The sequence below is a fragment of the Cryptomeria japonica genome, chromosome 5, assembly GCF_030272615.1.
Source record: "Cryptomeria japonica chromosome 5, Sugi_1.0, whole genome shotgun sequence".
NCBI classification, from domain to species: domain Eukaryota; kingdom Viridiplantae; phylum Streptophyta; class Pinopsida; order Cupressales; family Cupressaceae; genus Cryptomeria; species Cryptomeria japonica.
The window spans coordinates 760,846,876-760,865,687 of record NC_081409.1 but is presented as its reverse complement, the minus strand read 5'-3'; positions in this window follow the sequence as shown (position 1 = coordinate 760,865,687).

Sequence of the window (18,812 nt, the reverse complement as noted above, 5' to 3'; positions counted from 1 at the left end):
ACATTCAAGACTGATTAGATAGCTTGCACTTGATTTGATCAACCTTCAAATTTTATCTCACAAAACATATGATCCTTTGAAAATGATGCACTTTGATTAAGAGGCATAGGAGATAGCCATAGACAATTGAAAATATCCTCCCCAACATGAGTTATTTAATAAAATGTTAGTGAATAGCTCCCCATGGAAATGATAGCTCATCTCTATTATACCTATTCTAGTGCCTTTTAATCTTTCTCCTTCTTCCAAGAAAAATGAGATGTAGTCTTCATAGGCTTGTGTTTTTCTTAGTCGAGGCACTTTCTCACCTTCAAATTTAAGCCAATCCACTTGTTCTATAAGCTCCTCTAAAACATCCATGGTTAGATCCCCAACCACAACCCTTCCATTACTATCTTCCATGTAATTTTTTTAGTCTTTACAATGTTCAAGCCTTTAATATTATTTATAAAAAAAATTTATTCACCTTCAATTAGGACATTATTAAATTCATAGGTAAAAATTAGTTTAAGGCCCCACAAAAGGGCTATGGACTCTACATTGTTATTAATTTTTATCCCAAAACTTTTAGCATGTCTTTTGATTAGCTTACCTTTGGAATCTCTTATAATTCTAATAGTTATGACCACACCAGAGTTTCTCTTACTACACCTGTCAAAATTTAACTTGACCAAATCTTTCTCTAGTTTTATTCAAGGCAAATGATTTTGAAAATTTTTCTTGCCTACTTTAGTTTTATCCATGCTACAGATAACTCTCCATTATCTTGTAAATAAAATTCAAGTAGAGTACCATTCTAAACTGACAAATCATGTTTCATAATGATTATGTTTTTCTTAATTGCATTCTTGTGGATTTGGAAGACCTCCTCATTATTTTCAACTTCCTCTGAATGGATTCTATTATTTTTCTTTCCAAATGTGACAAACAAGAAAGGGAGGAATTTGATTCTAGAGACTGCTTAACAATGAATTCCTAAAAGGATAATTATCCTTCTAGGTAACTGTTATCTCCTAGAAATGCACCCTATGCAAAGTTAAAAAAACTAAGCTTTCTGGAGAAACATGGGATCAATCCAAAGTTGTGTGTCACCTAAAATTGGATTGAACCTCTAGATAAGGCCAGCTCCTAGCCGGTCATCACTCTAAAACTACTAATTTCTGAGGAAAAGAGAAGGAAGATATCTTAAAAATGTAAATCCTACTTCTATAAACTAAAGGGAAATTACTAAGTGATTCACCAAAACTACAAAACTTATGATACTCAAAAAGATGAAACACTCTGAAAAACTATAATGACAACAATAAGATAACACAACTTATCGAAGACATGCACACGTATAAATATTTCGCAAGAATGTCTGAATGAGTTTACTCAATAGCTTAGACACAACTTGAAACCTGCACATGACATTTTTACAGAAATGGCATGAAATATAGTGAGACAAAATCATAAGGAAAGTATTCTTCACTAATAACTTGATCAATCACATGAAATACACAATTTTGCAAGAATAAGAAAGTATAAAAGTGTCATAAGCCTCTAAGGTAGCTTCTATATATATCAAATCATATGAGCTACAAAATATGGCAAAAAAGAAAGGACAAAGGACTGTCAAAAGTCACTAAGGCCCAAATCTGCATAATCAAGAACTAACTCAAGAATGAGCTACAAACATGAATATATCCTCTCCTCTCACTCTCCAAAACCCACCAAAAAAGGAACCTCCAACTAATTGGGGTCGAATGCACTCAAAAAGCCCCAAATCTAGCAACAATATTTCTTCAAAAAGAGTCCAAAAGTGATGAAAAAGTCAACATTGACCAAGTCTATCATGATGACTCCTCAAAATTACAATAACTCTCTCAAACTAGCTCCTAAATATCCTCCACATGTTTTCAAACAACTTCAACCAACCTTAAATCTTTGGCACACATGCCCTATAAGCTTGGCATCTCTCATTGATTGAGTCTTCATCCTCATTTGACTTAGACATTTGGCAAAGCCTTTAGCCACCTCTACTTTACATTGAATAATGTCTCTCATGTGTAAACTTTGCATTTAAAATATAAAAATTGGTTAAGTGTTTTATAAAAAACAACACTCTAACCATTGTTCACAAATGAGTGATTATGCAAGAAGTTGCAAAGTGTTTAGTTTTTAAAAGTAAGACATAATTTATAACACTTAGGCCATAGTGAAATTAGTTGAAGAGTTTATTTTTAAAATACAAAGGAAAAAAAAAACCCTTGAAGGTCGAGATGCTTCTAGTGTATACCAACCCTAGAGTACATTCCAAGAGGCCTCATTTTCACTCTTTTTCTATGATACACATGGGCAAGGGTTTTCTTCTCTCTTAGGGATCGAATGGAAACATCTGAGGAGATCTTGTGGTTTTTGTGGTTTTCGATTTTCATGAACCCTTCGTTTCCCTGGACCATCAGGATGAGGATTTGCAAGGTTTGAACTTGGAGAATTTGCTTTGATTGAAAGCAGGCTAAAACAAAATCTGGTAAGTCTCTAGCCACTGTGACTACTATGGTCTCTTTTTTGTATTCCTTGGCTCATAAATCTAAGAGTTATCCTTAAATCTTGCTATGGGACAACTACAACTAACCCTTTACAGATTTTCTCACTCTCAGATTTTAAAGAATAATATGGCATATTTGTTTCATTCATTTTCATTTGATATTTGTGTTGGATCTTTGATGGTTTCATTTGCACAATGCTTTGACTATCAAATTGATCTCTTCTATAGCTAGGTCTTTGGGCATTGTATCATTTCTCAATGGGGACATGGATAATAAACTTTATGAGTGTTTATGTTTGCTTCTCTTATTGTCTATTTAGCTTATGCTAAAGGTTTTAGGTTTTATGACAGTCACTATTGTTTTGGTCTCCATCTTTATCCTTTGCCACTCCACTCAATGCTATCTTCTTTACCTCTTAAATAAGCTATATCTCCCAATTGCCATAAGGATCAAAGAGTGTCAGATTTATCAGCCTTGTCTTTATGAGTGAAATGGCTTCTCATCCTTCTTTTAAAGACCTGCATATGATAGTTGTGCTTTTGAAATTTATCTAGGAGGCTTTAATCAGTGCATCCTATGAGTCTACCTATGCTAACTTAAACTGGCATATTGCTTTCATTTCTGATCTGCTACTTAAGTGAGTGATGAATAGATAACTTCTGACTGCTACAACAACTGATATTTATTTTTTATATTAAAATCCAGTGATGGCTTCATGACTGCATCTTGATTAACTATTGTCCGGAATGTGGACAGTGACTATCATTATAGACCTGCAGTGATTATGTGTGAGCATTGCTCTGCACCCAACTTCTTAGTGATTGATGTCGATACCTTCATTTTGTACATCTTCCCTTGATACTATTCTATTTTGGGACTTCTCATAATGTATCTTGTACATTCTTTCATTAAAAAATAGTACCATTTTGTTGGTTGGTTATGAAAGCTGCTATTATCGACTGTAACTGTCATTTATCAAGGTTTATGCCCATGTTTAGTGCATTCTTGTGATAATACTGCCTTTTGAAAACTCACACCCCTTGACAGTCATTTCATAGCCCTGCAACCTCACTATTTTTTATCGAAAGGAGTGCAATTTGTATTGTCTTCCGAATGCTTGGACTGTCATGTATGAATAAGATTGTCCTCATCATTTCTACCCTCATGCAACTTTATAAGGAACTGTCATTTAAGATTTGATAGTCACTATTTCTTATGTGTCAATGATCTTTATGATACATAATCATGCTTTAGGTATTCTTTGTACCTTTTGTGACTTAGGCCGACTGCTCAATACTTGCTCTTTTAGATCTGAGACTGTAAACTAAAAGGTTTCATGAAAATAATACCATGTCCCTTTAATAACTCTTCATTACTATGTATTGAAACTCAGAGACTATTTAAGTCTAGAGTTTCAGTCAAATGAATCTTTTGATAACAAATACAAAGATCAACACCAATATTTTCTTTTAAATATAATTATTCCTTTGATAGGACTCTGGGCTTAAATAGTCTCAAAGTAAGGTGTAGTAACTATACATTTCACTTGCATGATGGGCTTAACCCTTGTGGGAGCTACATTTATCCCACATTCTTATATTGATCATGATCAACTAAACCTACACATGACACAAATATATTAGCAATAAAATGCCCTGCCCCCCTCCCCATAAGTTATGATGATCTTGAGTTTGTTTTTGATAATGATGCATCTAGGAGCTACCATATGTATCCATGTGTGAATGCACATGTGTAGGATGTAATCATTCATTTCTTAGAACAACTGTTCTAACTCATTTTTCTCACCTATGTAGGAAACTGGAGGACACCTAGAAACAAGAAGCAGATCAAGAAGCAAAGCAGAGCAACCAAGAGAAGAAAGACACCAATAGTACTAGTCATTCAGGCAATGATTGGTCACCTCCTATACATGCTTCCTTTCTTTTACATTTACTTATGCATATTATCTTTTAATTTATATCATATGAGAAAAGTTAGTCTCGCAAATTTTTGTGTGAGACACGTGTATTTTCTTCCATTCAATAGAATTACATTTTTCAAAAGATTGTGAAATATTTTATGTTTCATTCACATGTATGGATGCAATGATTAATATCCATGTAATCTTGTAAAATTATACTCTTTTGTATGATTGAATGTAGCATAGAAGATTATAAAATGTACCATTTTCTTAAAAAACTTAGTGGCTCTACCTGATTGAGCCTGTAGGTAAAAATCTAGTAACATTTTTGGCAATTTGTGTTGAATGTTTGCCTACTAAACATCAAAACTAGTAGCCTAGACAAGTCTATTGGGCACAAAGTCACTTAGAAATCATGACTGAAACACAAATTAGTGCAGAAAGTAACCCTGGTTGGTTTGTTAAAGTATGGGTTTAGGATCTATAATAGTGAAGTATGAGACTTTACTATCATGGGTTGTAGATATGCACTTGATAGGCTAATGAGAGTTATCTCCTACACTAATTTGACTCAAAACAACTCCCTTTATGGACTACTACCATGTTCACTAATTGATTGGATATGGATGTATGATTTGTAACAATAAACATAAGTCTTACTATCATAAATGGTATATGTATGCTCAACTAGTTAGTGAGAGATGACATTAGTTAAACTTTAAACAAAACCCTGCTTCTTTCCATAGAGAAAAACCTTAGAGACCTAAGAAAATAAAACAAAGCAACCTAGACTACTCAAACTTTGCTAAGACAATACTTAGGGAAAACAAAACATGTAGCCTATAGTGTAGCAGCACTTTATTGAAAGTTGGAAACCTATACTAAAAATGCACATAAAATATCTCATACCTCAAAGCAATGCTTGAGGTGTATCACATTCACAGGGATAGGTAATAATTCACCTTCCATAGTTGAGAGCTAAAAAAGCATTATGTTCCTTGCACTGAGTGATGATGAAATGCCCAGTCCAGAAATTATCAAACTTGGTGTGCTTCCCTAGCCTACTTTTCAACTCATCCCATTTCAATACAATATCTCCTTCCATGAAGACTTTGAGTGTTGTCTTTTTATCAAACACCATTTTCATTTGGAGTTGCTGATACTTCATTTTCTTCATGACTTCTCTCTGGATTCCTCTGGCTCTAATAACTCAAAATACCTCACCTCCATAGGATCATTTGCTTCAAAACTGACAAGAGAATTTGCAAGATCCAGTGTAGGAAGCTCAGTAGAAATGGGTAGCCTTGCCTCTTTACCATACACCAGCTTGGAGGGTGAGTTCCCAATGGACCTCTTAGCTATGATTCTATCTACCCACAAGGCAAATTTCAACTTAGTGTGCCAATCCCTCTGATTATCCTACAAAGTACTTTTTATAATCCTTATTAGGTTCTTATTAGTTGACTCTACCAAACCATTACCTTGTTGATAGTAATCGGAGGATGTGTTCAAATAGATGTCATTTTTAACTACCCAATCACTCACCCTCAAAACAACAAAAGCCAAGGCATTATTAGATATGATGGATTCAGGAACCCCAAATCTAGTTATTAAATCATCATAGAAATTCAAAATAGTTAATTCATTGGATTCTTTTAAAGACACTAATTTAGTCCATCTTGTAAAATAGTTAGTAGCAGTAATAACCCACTTATGCCTAGCACTTGAAGGTGGGTTTATGCGGCCAATAAAATCAATTTGACATTTCATAAAAGGTTGATCTACCTGGATAGGCTGTAATGGAAAAGGTGCCATCCTTTATTTACCTATAAACATGACACACTTTGTGCACTTTCTTTCCCAAGCATGGGCATCCTTGAATAAGCTTGGGCAGTAATAACTTGCCCTCATTATTTTCCAAGTAGTTGTTTTAGGGGCAAAATGATCCCTTGATGTCCCATCATGGAACTCATGCAGTAGTTTATCAATTTGTTCATTATCAATACATCTTAGTAGAACACCATTTAAGTCCCTTTTAAATTAAACATTATCAATAAGGATATAAGGAATGGACTGCAACCTGAAGTACCTTCTCTTTGCTCTATCTAGGCCTAGTGGACACTCGCCAGTTTGTAGAAAATGAGTCATAAATTTATTTGACCCAACTTGAATAAGCATTTTGAGGTTTATCATTTAGAAGCAAAACCTTCTTTTCTTCATGTTCTGAGTCATTTTGAGTTGTTGTAGCAAGTTGCTTACACAATCCCTTTCCCTTGACCAATTATGTTATCTTGATATCCACATCATACTCCATGACTTCAGTAGCCCACCCTGCTCTTTCCTCACTCAAATCTTTGGTTAATAAGAACTCCTTCACACTTGGGTGAGCGAGCATTAAATGAATCTTATTATTAGAGATCATGTATCTAAATTTCTTTAAACTTATAATGACTGAAAGAACATGCTTTTCCACAAAGCTATACCTATGTTCATACTCCTCTAAACCCTAGCCAAAGAAGGCAATAGGTTGTTGAAAGCCTTTAGTATTTTGTTGCACCAGCATAGCAGAAATAGTGTCCATGCCTTTGTAATCATAAAGGATGAATTCCTTGGGAAAAACTTGATTTCTCAAGGTGGGTGCCATGGACTATGCTTCTTTGATGGCCTGAAAACCATCTTTTGCCTCTCTAGTCTAGCTAAAAGCTTTATTTTTTCTTAACATTACAGTTAGAGGTTTCAATAAATCAGGAATATTAGGTATAAACCTTGTAATGAAATTAATTCTTTCTATAATACTTTGCAATCCCTTTTTGTGATTGGGTAGAAGTAGATCTAAGATAGCTTTTACTCTTTCAAGGTCAATTGAAATACCCTATTTGGACACAATGTGCCCCAATAACTTACCCTCTTGCATAGCAAAAATACACTTTTTTGGATTGAGGGAAATGCCATACTTCCTGCACCTCTCAAAGACTTGCTTCAAATGAGACAAATGTTCATTAGAGTCCTTTGAAAAGAGATTTGTGTCATTCAGATAAACCAGTACCAACTTATACATCAGACCTTTAAAAGCCATATCTATAGCCTTTTGGAAGGTTGATCCAACATTAGAAAAACCAAAAGGAATTCTCTTGTAAGCCCTGGTACCCCCATTTTGTTGTAAAAATAGTTTTATGTTGGTCCTCATCCTTGACCTCGACTTGGTTATATCTAGAGTAACCATCAAGGAGAGAAAATCTTTCAGATCCTACAACCACTTGCAACATCTGCTCCATAGAAGGTAGCGGGTAATGATCTTTTAGAGATGCTCTATTCAGGTCTCTAAAATCAACACATAACCTTATCTCTCCATTCTTCATCCTCATAGGGATAGGGTTGGAGACCCAATATATGTGTTTGATAGGGTAAATGATGCTTCCTTCAATCAACTTGGTTAACTCTTTAATCATGAAAGGCTCAAGTTTTGGGTTTAAGGGCCTTTGTTTCTATCTGATAGGTTTAGCCCCTGGTTCTAACTCTATAGTATGTTGGGCTATATGAGGATTAAAACCCTTCAAATATGAATACTCCCAAGAAAACACTTCATGAAACTCTTGATACAAAGTAATAAAAGCTTGCTTCTCATCGTGGGAACAAATCTTACCAAGTTTTGGCAACTTACCCTTAAATATCTCCAGCTCTTCATAATGCTCCTATTTGATCTGCATACCAACTTTAGTCTTTTTTAGCTAGTCATCAGTGTTGAAAATGACTTCTAAGGTCACAAGACCTTTGGGTAGCTTGTTACTTCTTAACTGAATAATCTTCTCATCATAATTATCCTTCAACTTTTCTTGGTTAGTGACAAAACATTTATCCTCTTCAAGCAAAAAACTAAGGATTTGATCATCAATCTCAAAAACTTACTAGTTAACATTATTATCAGGAATAGAAGGCCTAACCACTATCTTAACATACTGTGAAACCTTCTCTTTGTAAACCATCTCAGGAATGTCAAATTGAGCACCAATTGTAGCTAATCTATCAGCATGTTTATTTTCACTTCTACGAATAGACACTATGTTAAATGCTTCAAATTCCTCTATAGCATCCCAAAATCAGTTCTTATAAGACTTAAGAGTGTTATTTTTGTAACATTAACATTCCTTGATTGACAATGAGCTCATTGTGATCATGTACCTTCAAACAACTAAATTTATTCTTCCTTGCCCATTCTAGTCCCTAAATCAGGCCTTCATATTCAGCAGTATTATTAGTACAAGAAAAGGAAAAACAAAAAGCTCAAAAAGTAGTGCTCAACTTGTGGGGACACAAGCATTGCACCCCCACTAGCTCCATGCCTGCTTCGAAAGCGATCAAAGTACAAATGTCATAATTCATCTTATTGTACTGATATACTTTCTGCCCTCTTATCAATGTTAGGTATTTCTATTTTAGGTTCATACACACCATAATTGCCCAAAATTGTACCTTGAATGCATTTATCTGGATTATCAATGACATTCTCTGCTGCCAAATCATTTAGGAGCAGCTCGGGAACACTTTTTGACTACAACTCATGAGGTGCATCAATTGCGTCCTCTTGGGAAATGACAATGTTGATATTAACTGCGGATGACATATATGGCTTAATATTCTCTTTGGAAAGGGACACAGATCTAATAGTTACCTTAGTACCATATCTAGTCCTAAAAAGCATGTGTGACCAATCCGATGATAGATAACCTCCAATTTTGGCAGTGAAATCTCTTGATAAACACAAGGAAAAATAAGGGGGAAGATAAATGACAAACACTTCTTGTGGAATGGATAAATTTGGGCAAGCATGCAATGTTAAACCCAAATCCTTAATTATCCCTATGGCTTTTATTGTTGTTCCATCTAACTACAACACTCCTTTCTCTAAAGGTTGGCAAGTCAGTCCTAAAATATCAGCAATATATCTTGGCATGACATAATTGCTTGCTCCACTATCCACCATGCAATTGTAGAATAACTTATCCGAAATCATTAAAGACAAATAAAAAGGATGAGGCTTCATGTTTTTATCTTCCTCTTCACTTGCTAACATACTTTCCCGAGGATTATTGGTCAACACAACCCTATCTTGACCTATTGGGGGTTCTTTTGATTCTTTCGAATCTTTTAATGCTAGCTGTAGCATATCTTGTTCACCACGAATAGCTAAGGAGTCCCACATGGACATAGTTATGTTCATTTTTCTCATATTTTCAACAATATTGAAGGGTAAAGTTGGACTTACCTTTTCATGGGTTTTTATAGCAGCATGGTCAACATGCAAATGTGGTTGCTCATTGGTAGGTGGCTAAGTGTTTCTTTGTAGGATGCAAGGTATTTGGGATATAGATGGTCATGCAGCTACTTCTTTCACTTTATCAAATGCTTGTTCAAGTTCAAAAGCTCTTTTTTTTTACCTAGTGTTAGCAAGAACTGAAGTATTGTCTGCATTCATTCCGCAGAACTCCTCTCCCTACCAATTTAGCAGAGTAGCGTCATGTGTATGTTGCTCTTGCTGATGTGAAGCTCCATCATTAGGTGGGTTAGGCTTTGGACTTGCAGCACTTGAGATATTTGTAGCATTTTGCACCATTAAAGACTGATTAATCACACCAGTTGAACATGTGGCTTGGTCATGAGACTCACCACAAGGAAAAAACCATTCATAATCAGCAACAAAATTATTTTGAATAGGTAAAAGGTCTTTTACTACACTCATAGGTATTGGATTATATGTTTCAAAAGGCCTTTGATTCACATTCTGCCTTGGACATTGATAGTTTCCTTGATAGAAAGGCCTATTGTCCTATTACTCCTATTGTTGACCTTGGAAAGGCAGATTTGAAACTTGATTTTGATGTTGGCAAGGGGGTCTATTATGAGACTGCTACTTTTCCATGTTCACCAGCTTGTTACCAAAATTCTGAAGTAGGCTTTAGATCTCTTGTATCTCTTGAGATGAGACTGAAATAGTAACTTCTTAAGTTGCAGTAGTCTAAGAAGCTACTGGTAATGTTGGCACCACTGGAAAAGGTAAAAATAATGGAATTTGCAAAGGCATGTAAGGTCGAATGTCCAAAAATATGGGTATAGGAGATCTGGGAGCAATCTTCTCGACCTGAATTAAGCTATTCTCCACTTTAATGGCTATCTCATATGCATCAAGCAGTGAAACTCCTCCCATTGATTGAATCATCACTGATATATCACTGTTAAGTGCACTTAAGTAGTAAAGAAAAGCATATTCAACAAATGGCTTAATAGTGGCGGGAATTTTGTCCCAAGTCCTTTGAAAATAAAAGTTAAAGTTAGAACTCTATTCTTGAGGAGCCCTCCTAGTAGTTGTAAGTTTCTCAACAAGGGAGATATGATCAAACTTATCTTTGAACTGATTGTGCAGCTTCTCCCCTAAGTCATCCCATGTTGTAACTAAGCCAACTGCCATGCCCCTGAACCATTTCAAATCCTTACCCTTAAAAGAAGCATCAAGTAATCTAAGGGCTACATTTTCCTGAGTGACATGATTCACTCCACAAAGAGAGGCAATATCTCTGATATACTCTATGGGAGTGGTCTGATCCTCTCCTGTAAAGAATGGTAGACTGTTTAGTGCAACCACTAGAATATCATCATGTACTATAAGATTCAAAGGGTTGCCCCCATTAAATGCCACAAAAGGAAATTGTCTAGCCATAGGAACAACTGGAGGTGGGTTAACCTGAGCTAGAAAAATGGTTAAGACAATTGATAAAAACAAAAGAAACTATTGTCTTGAAGCTGGGTGGTGTTGACTACACTCTTTTGGATTTCTTGGGAATTCTTTTTGCAGTCCTTCCGCTTCTTTTAGGAGGTGAAAGTTGTAGATAATCAAAAGATGAAGAGTTGCTTCTTGTTTGCACTCTTCTCATAAGCTTTAAAATGCACTAAATCTTCTCACAAAAAATCAGAATCACCAAACATGCTTTAATCACCTCTTGAGAGGCTTAAAATCTGCTAGTTGCACATCAAAACTAACAAAACTTAAAATTTTCTTCTACTAAACTGACATTGATGAATTATATTCTGAAAACTTGGTTACATATAGGCACATAATGTAAGAAAACAACCATACCTTAGGATTATTACACACTTTGAAATAGGAACTCAAAATAAATTTCATATTAAAAGAAAGAAAATGATCAACTCTGTGAAATTATTTCTTCTCCATCGTTTAAATTTGACTTTTGTAATTTAAAAACAAGATCAACTTTAAGACTTATGTAACTCAAACAAGGATTAATAATCAACCAATTCCTTGACAATAGATTCCTTCAATCTTACTAAGCTAAGAAATCTTAACAAAAGAAATACAGAAAACATTAAATACCATGAAACCTTCACATGTAATATGTACAAGCAAAACAACGAGCACTTAAGATCCAAGGAACTAGAAAATCTAATACCAATTGAAAAGAAAATGAAATACCAGATTGACCTGTCAGAATCAGTATGATTCTTTAGTATCCTTTTTTTCTTTTAATTATATTTTCATTATCATGATACAAGAACATACTACTATTCCTTTAGAGAGGAAACATACATAGATGGGATGCCATTGCATTAACTCTTTGAAGAAAGATAATTTATCTTATGGATCTATGTAGATTTCAACAACATAATGACATGTAAATTAATACTTTAAAACATGAAAGAAAGAAAAATTAAACAAAAGAGAAGAATCACCAACATACATGTGGAAAACCTTTTCAAGAAGAAAAACCCACACTCAAAACCAATGCATTAATCTATAACAAATAAGAAACAATACACTTGCAAGATCATATCCTTAACATGGAGAGATACATCTTGTTCTCCTTAATAAATATAAATAGTATACCAGCTCTATAATAATCACCCTTGTCCTTTTATAATAAAATATAACTCAAACATACAATGCTATATAAGATAGGTTTCAAAGAAAGTAAGAAAGCAACTCCATCTTTAAAAAAAAAAAAAATGTTGAATAAAGCACATTATCAATGGCTCTAACTCCATCCTATGTATCAAAAAAAATGTATCCTCTTCCTTGGGTCTAAATATTCAAGAAAATTATTTCAATTCTTAACTTCACCTCCAATAAAAGATAAAAGTAAAAGCTTATTCTTTTCTTTTTCTATTCATGATTAAAAAATTGCACAACAACTCTCTCTTCTAAACATGGGAGATTGCGATTTTTTTTTTTAACATGAAATATTTGACCTCAATTCCCAAATTCATAAGAGCTGCAAAATGGGCACCCATTTTCTATAAGATATGTATTACACTATATCTTCTTTGATACACAATAAAAACATCTCATTGACTTCATCTGTGATGTAGGATGTAGCCTCTCCAAGTGGACACACAAAGTGAATGAAAAACTTAGGAAACAATCAATAGGATAATTAAATATGCACAAAAATAAATAATTAAATTATTTATTGATGTTAGGACTCAATGGTTGAGACACGTTAATCCAAACAAGTTTCCTCAATGTCCTTTAGCTCTTCATCCTTCATCACATCCTTTTATTCATCTTCATTAGTATTGGTCTTGGGATGACCAACCAGTCTATTGGATCTTTGTAGACAAGTACTCACCACATTGACAACATATTTCTCCTAATATTCTAGAGCCCTAGTCAAAAACATATTATCCTCATAATGAACTTCCTCCACATAGAACTGAACTAAGGTAATTTTTTTTTTTTTTAGTTTTGGGGGTTTTGGTATTTCAAATGTAGTCTCTTTTACTAGGGGTAGAAGTAAAAGGGATATGCTTAAGGTCATTAAGGCTTTGTGATGCTATATTTTTAGAGTAGTGGATAGTTTGAGGGAAATAAAATAGCACAAGGCTTGGGGGTTAGAGTTACTAAAGGCATCAAGGGAGAGGTCAAGGGTGGCTTGAGGGATGGTGATTTTTATTTTGCCTTTAATGAGAAATTTGTTGATTACGGAGTAGCCTATGGCAAAGAAATTTTCCTTTTTCCTTTATCAAATAATCTTTCTTTTTTTTCGCCTAATTCCCTCATGGGAGGAGCAGGGGAGGAGAGTTTGTAATGACTGCCAAAATACCCTAGAGAAAACAACTAAGCTAACTAATAAATTATAGAGATAATTTTTTCTTAAATCATCAACATAATGCAACATTTAAAACTACCATTACTCAAATGCATCAATCATCATCTACAAGAAAGCATAGACATTTAAAACATAACTATATCATTACAACATATTATGCAAGTGGAATAACATTACACAACTATCAATTCCCTAGGGTACTTCAACATGATTACTTACTAAATCTTAACACATATACACATCTCCACCTAGGATACTATTAACTATATTACATATAGTTCCTAATCATTTACTTCCTTTCTAACATGAAAATTATGAACCATCGAATGTAAATCCTATCATATCCCATTATCTTTTAAGTTCATTTTAAAACACCAAACCAAATGTTCCTAATTCCCTTTCCAACCATCTAACATTATACCCATGATTTTCAAATTAAGCATCATTTAATGAAATCTAGTTTATTTCCTTTAAGAATAACCATAAATCCTACAAGATACTCATTCATATTCAAGAGATATCCATTATCCAAGAATAGGATATTTTCGATTGACAACATTCATTTAATGCCAACATGTTTATTTAACACTCTCACCACAACCATAGGTGCACATAAGATAATCGAACAATAATACTACTCATCCATTCTAGAATTACTTTCATAATGAATATCCAATTACAATCATAATATCTTACAATGCATCATAATCTCATCCTATTACAAGTCCTATTACATATGATCTCAAGATACAAGATACATAATCTCCCTTACAATTACATAAAATATTCTCCAAAGATCCTTCCACATGAAGAGAAGATATAGATCCACATCCATACTCACTAGCATTAATGAAGAACATCCCAATAGAAGAAGGCATCAAACCACCCGACCATGTGGAATCATAGGGAACCACTTCATGTGCTAGGAGATGACACAAGGTTCCAAATCACACTAACACATATGACCAATAGACTCAACAAATCAAGAATCACAACAAGAAGCAACCAAATACAATAAGAAAAATCACATCACAAGGCTAAATCAAAACAATAAACTCCTAGAGGCATAGTCAGTAACCAAGGCATAAGGATCATGGATGCATATAGAGAAGAGTGTCACATGCTACCCTCACAAAGAAGGGAAAAATAAAATTCTCCTGATAGACATGGGGAACTGTCTCAACCTTTGAGAGAATCAAGGTAGTATGATTTACCATCTCCACAGTCTTCCCAAGCTCATCTTGAGTCTCCACTCAAAGGCTATGAGGTAGTGTACCAAAATCAATTTCATTATCTTGATTAATTAAATCCTAATTAACCAACCCACTAATCAATTATTATGGTTATCTCTTGCAAATTAATGGTAAACTCCCCATGTGGTTCCTTGAAATCTCTAGACCCTAGGCATCCTTACAAGGAACCTCTTAGAAGCCTATTGATCATGACCCTGATCCACACATGCAAGATCCCACTTCCCCTGTCTATGGACCAAGACCATAGGGTGAAACATAAATCACCATAACATCATGAAGGATCCCAATGGAATAAAATCATAGCAACAACATCACTGATACAAAACTAAAGCATAACAAGAAAAATAATCCCAACATGTAACTCAAGAGCCTTAACTACCAAAAGCACAATAATAAGAAAGAGTAAGGCATACAATCATCTACTAAACAATACACATATATAATCCTCAATAGTGAGACACAACCTTCCCACTAGAGCTCACATTAAATCAACCTCCACAACAAGGTATTCTTCCTCTTGCTGGAGTTGTAACTACATCTATGTACAACCTCAATGGGAAGGCAAGATCAATCTTACTAGAGCCAAAAAAATCATAGAATGATCATTATTCAACTAAAAGAATCTCATAGATTCTCAATACATTCATGAAAAAGCCATGGTACAAGACAAAATCTAAAAATTGATCACAAACAAACAAGAACTGACAAACTAGCAAAACAAGGCAGATTGGCGTATCCATGGAGTAGTTTAGTGTATCCATGGTGTAGAATGGCACATCCATGGTGAAAATTAGTACCTCCATGTCATTATGTAGCACATTCATCACATTCAGTGGAGCGTCCATGGTAGAGACCAAAAAATGAAAAATGGAAGAAACAAATTAACAAGTATTGATGTGAGCTTCAAGTTCACTCGCTAGTGATAAACTTTCACCTTTCGATTAGGTTTATTTTCTTGAAAGATACGGAAAATCTATCCCAAGGCTCAAGATGTATTCTTTAGAACTTGTGGTTTTGACTCAATAAACATGCATCAACTATTACACGAGGGGATTCCAAATAAACACATTCAAAATCAATGAATTCTTCACAATTTGGAACAATTAATAAGACTATTTTTCTCAAAATGAAAAAAATTATTAAACAACCATAGTAAAAAAAACTCCTTATCTACAGGTGGTTCCATGACATAATTTATTTCTAAAACAAATTGCAATAATGAAGAACAACCTTATGAATAACTAGAAATTTCACAATTATTCATAATATTGTGCAATCATTTAAAGAAATTGTAATCAATAGAAAATAACATGACACACTAGAGTGACTCCATAGAATCATATACTTCTTTACCAAAAATAATGAATTATAGTCTGATATGCTTCATTAATTGACCTTCATACTTCATTACCACAATCGTTTGCAAAGATAAGACATCACCATGACAACTATATTGTAAGAGAATCAAGAAGCAAAGCCTCTAGATACACAGAGCTCAGACTAAATCTACAATTCTCAAACTTGAGCAAAATGAGAGCATAGTTTATTTATATAATGAAATTTTTAGTAAAAAACAAAACAGTGCCAACTCAGCACTAGTCAACTTAGTCCATGGGCTTCTTATTAGCTTCTAGATACTTCTAGAGACTTGATAACACTTGAGTCATTTCTTCATCTTTAGCATCTTCAAAAAAAGACAAATTGTGGTCTAGGATGCGATGTTCCATCCTCAAGGGAACCTCATCCTGATATTCCAAGACTTTTTTTTCAACATATTCTCTTACTATATTGTGAAGATGCCTTATGTCTTTTAAAACCTACAGGATATTATATCTATGTGGAGTGGACATTCTTTTATCCCACATATTCTCAAATGTTTCAGGCATTCTATTTTCTCCTACCTTAACATCATCTTCAATCAACATTTCCATCAACACCTGTATCAATGTTGCGTTCTTATCCAAAATATCCAATGCCTGATCTTTTTTTTTCTGCAACTATTCCATGCCATCCTGCAATCTTTCAAATTTCCATGCATTTCATGCAACCCATCTTTTAATATTGGGTACTTGCTCCAATGTTCTTATCCCTCGCTCAACTACATCTCCTAGGGTCATGTTTCCAATTGTCTATAAATTATCCTTTTCAGCTTCTATTCCTTCCAACAAATCTATATGCTTACTATGAGTGCAAGTTGTCTTCTTGGTCATCTTATCCCATGTGCGGTATCAAACAAGAGCCAATTCTAACGAAGCTTTAGCATATTCTCATGTTTCACTAACCTATTTATCTACTATTTCTGCCTTACACTTCAGGGTACTTATTGCTTCAGTTTCCTCTTGTGACATTAACATTGGAGGAGCAGGATTTTGTTGTGGTTCATCTCCTTTTCAAATAAGGCCCTTGATAAATTGAGTTAACTATTGTATTTGAGCCTTTTGAGATTTCAATTTCATCTTATCTCTCAATAGTCTATCTTCCCAAATTTCACTTCCCTCCTTAGTGATTCTCGAGCCTTCGAATCTGGATGACTTGCCTAACTATACTGTAGTTATTTTATAGTCTTGTACCATTAAATCCTCCTCATCCTTATCGGCTATTGGTTTTGCAATATGTAACTCATGTTCCCCATCCTTATTCAAATGAGTAGCATACCTCACTCAGGCTCTTCTTCTCCTCTTGACATTTGGCATTTCTACCAACAAACTATTAAAATCCAAAGGTACTATCTTCACTTTATCCTTAGGTACCATTTTTTTTTTTAATCATTCGAGAATATCCCTTCTTTCAGCACTTATTATGAACTTCATCTTATTTGGGGTTTCTCATTTTTTAGAAACTTCTTGTGACCTCACTGTAGGATTCTCTTGTATCATTCACTCACTTTTGTTTGTTGTGGGATTATCTTTTGCATCGTGTTGAGATGTTTTTATTTCCACCCTTTCTTTTCTATTATCCTGATTCTCTCTGGTATCCTCTACATTTGGTAAGACTTCAGATGCCCTTATTCTTTCATTACCTTCATCTCCTAGAGGGTTTTCCAAGACTTCTACCATTTTTAGCTGCAGATCATTTGATACTTCCTTTGTTTCATCCTTATTCATTTTTTCCATCATCTTCTTTTCTCCTAAAGTCGGCATTTATTCATTGATTTCTATTTGTCTTTCTTGTTCTTTTATTTGCTCTTTTGTGGGTGATTCTTCCTTCAAGGATGTCATGCTTTGTTCTCTGCTTTTTCTTCATCAGATTCTGTCGACATAGTATTGTAATGAAGTTATCAACCATGCTATGATTTGTCCCTTTTTCCATGTAGGGGATTTCAGTTGCTGACTTGTGTGGGAAATTCTTATGTTCTAGTTTCTTTTGTAATTCCTCCAAGTCGCCTTTATGATGCTTCTTTAAAACATACTCCAAATCATCATAGAATCCTTGGTCTACATCTTCCTTTCTCAGATTCACCATTCCTATTATAGCTCCTAGAGAATTGTTCATTGAAGGTGGAGATGTGAATAATTGAGTTGTAGACTGAGAAACAATTACTGAAATGGCTATCAATATTTGATCAGAAGGCATCCTCCTTTCATCAACTTCTCTCGAAGTTGATGGTTTAGATCAACATCTCTTGCTCCTTTCTATTTGGTTTAGATCAACATCAGTAATTACTACTTCAACCCCTTCCTAACTTATTTCTTCCATTAGCACAAGTCTAGGTTCGAATATTTTATTCATATATCTATTCTTCTTAAATTATGAACTAAGAAATATGCATTATCATCCACTTCCTTCCTTTTCCTTTTCCTTCAAATGGAAAGCTTATTATCTTGTTGAATCAAGCTAACGTTATATCCCTCTAACCATCTCCTAGTGGACTCAAGAACTGATCAATTGACTTGCTCCATAGATACCATCTCAGATTCGTTAGGCTTAGGTTCAACTATTGGCCTTTTCTCTATGTTGTCTATTACATAATTAGGCTTTACAATTTATTCAT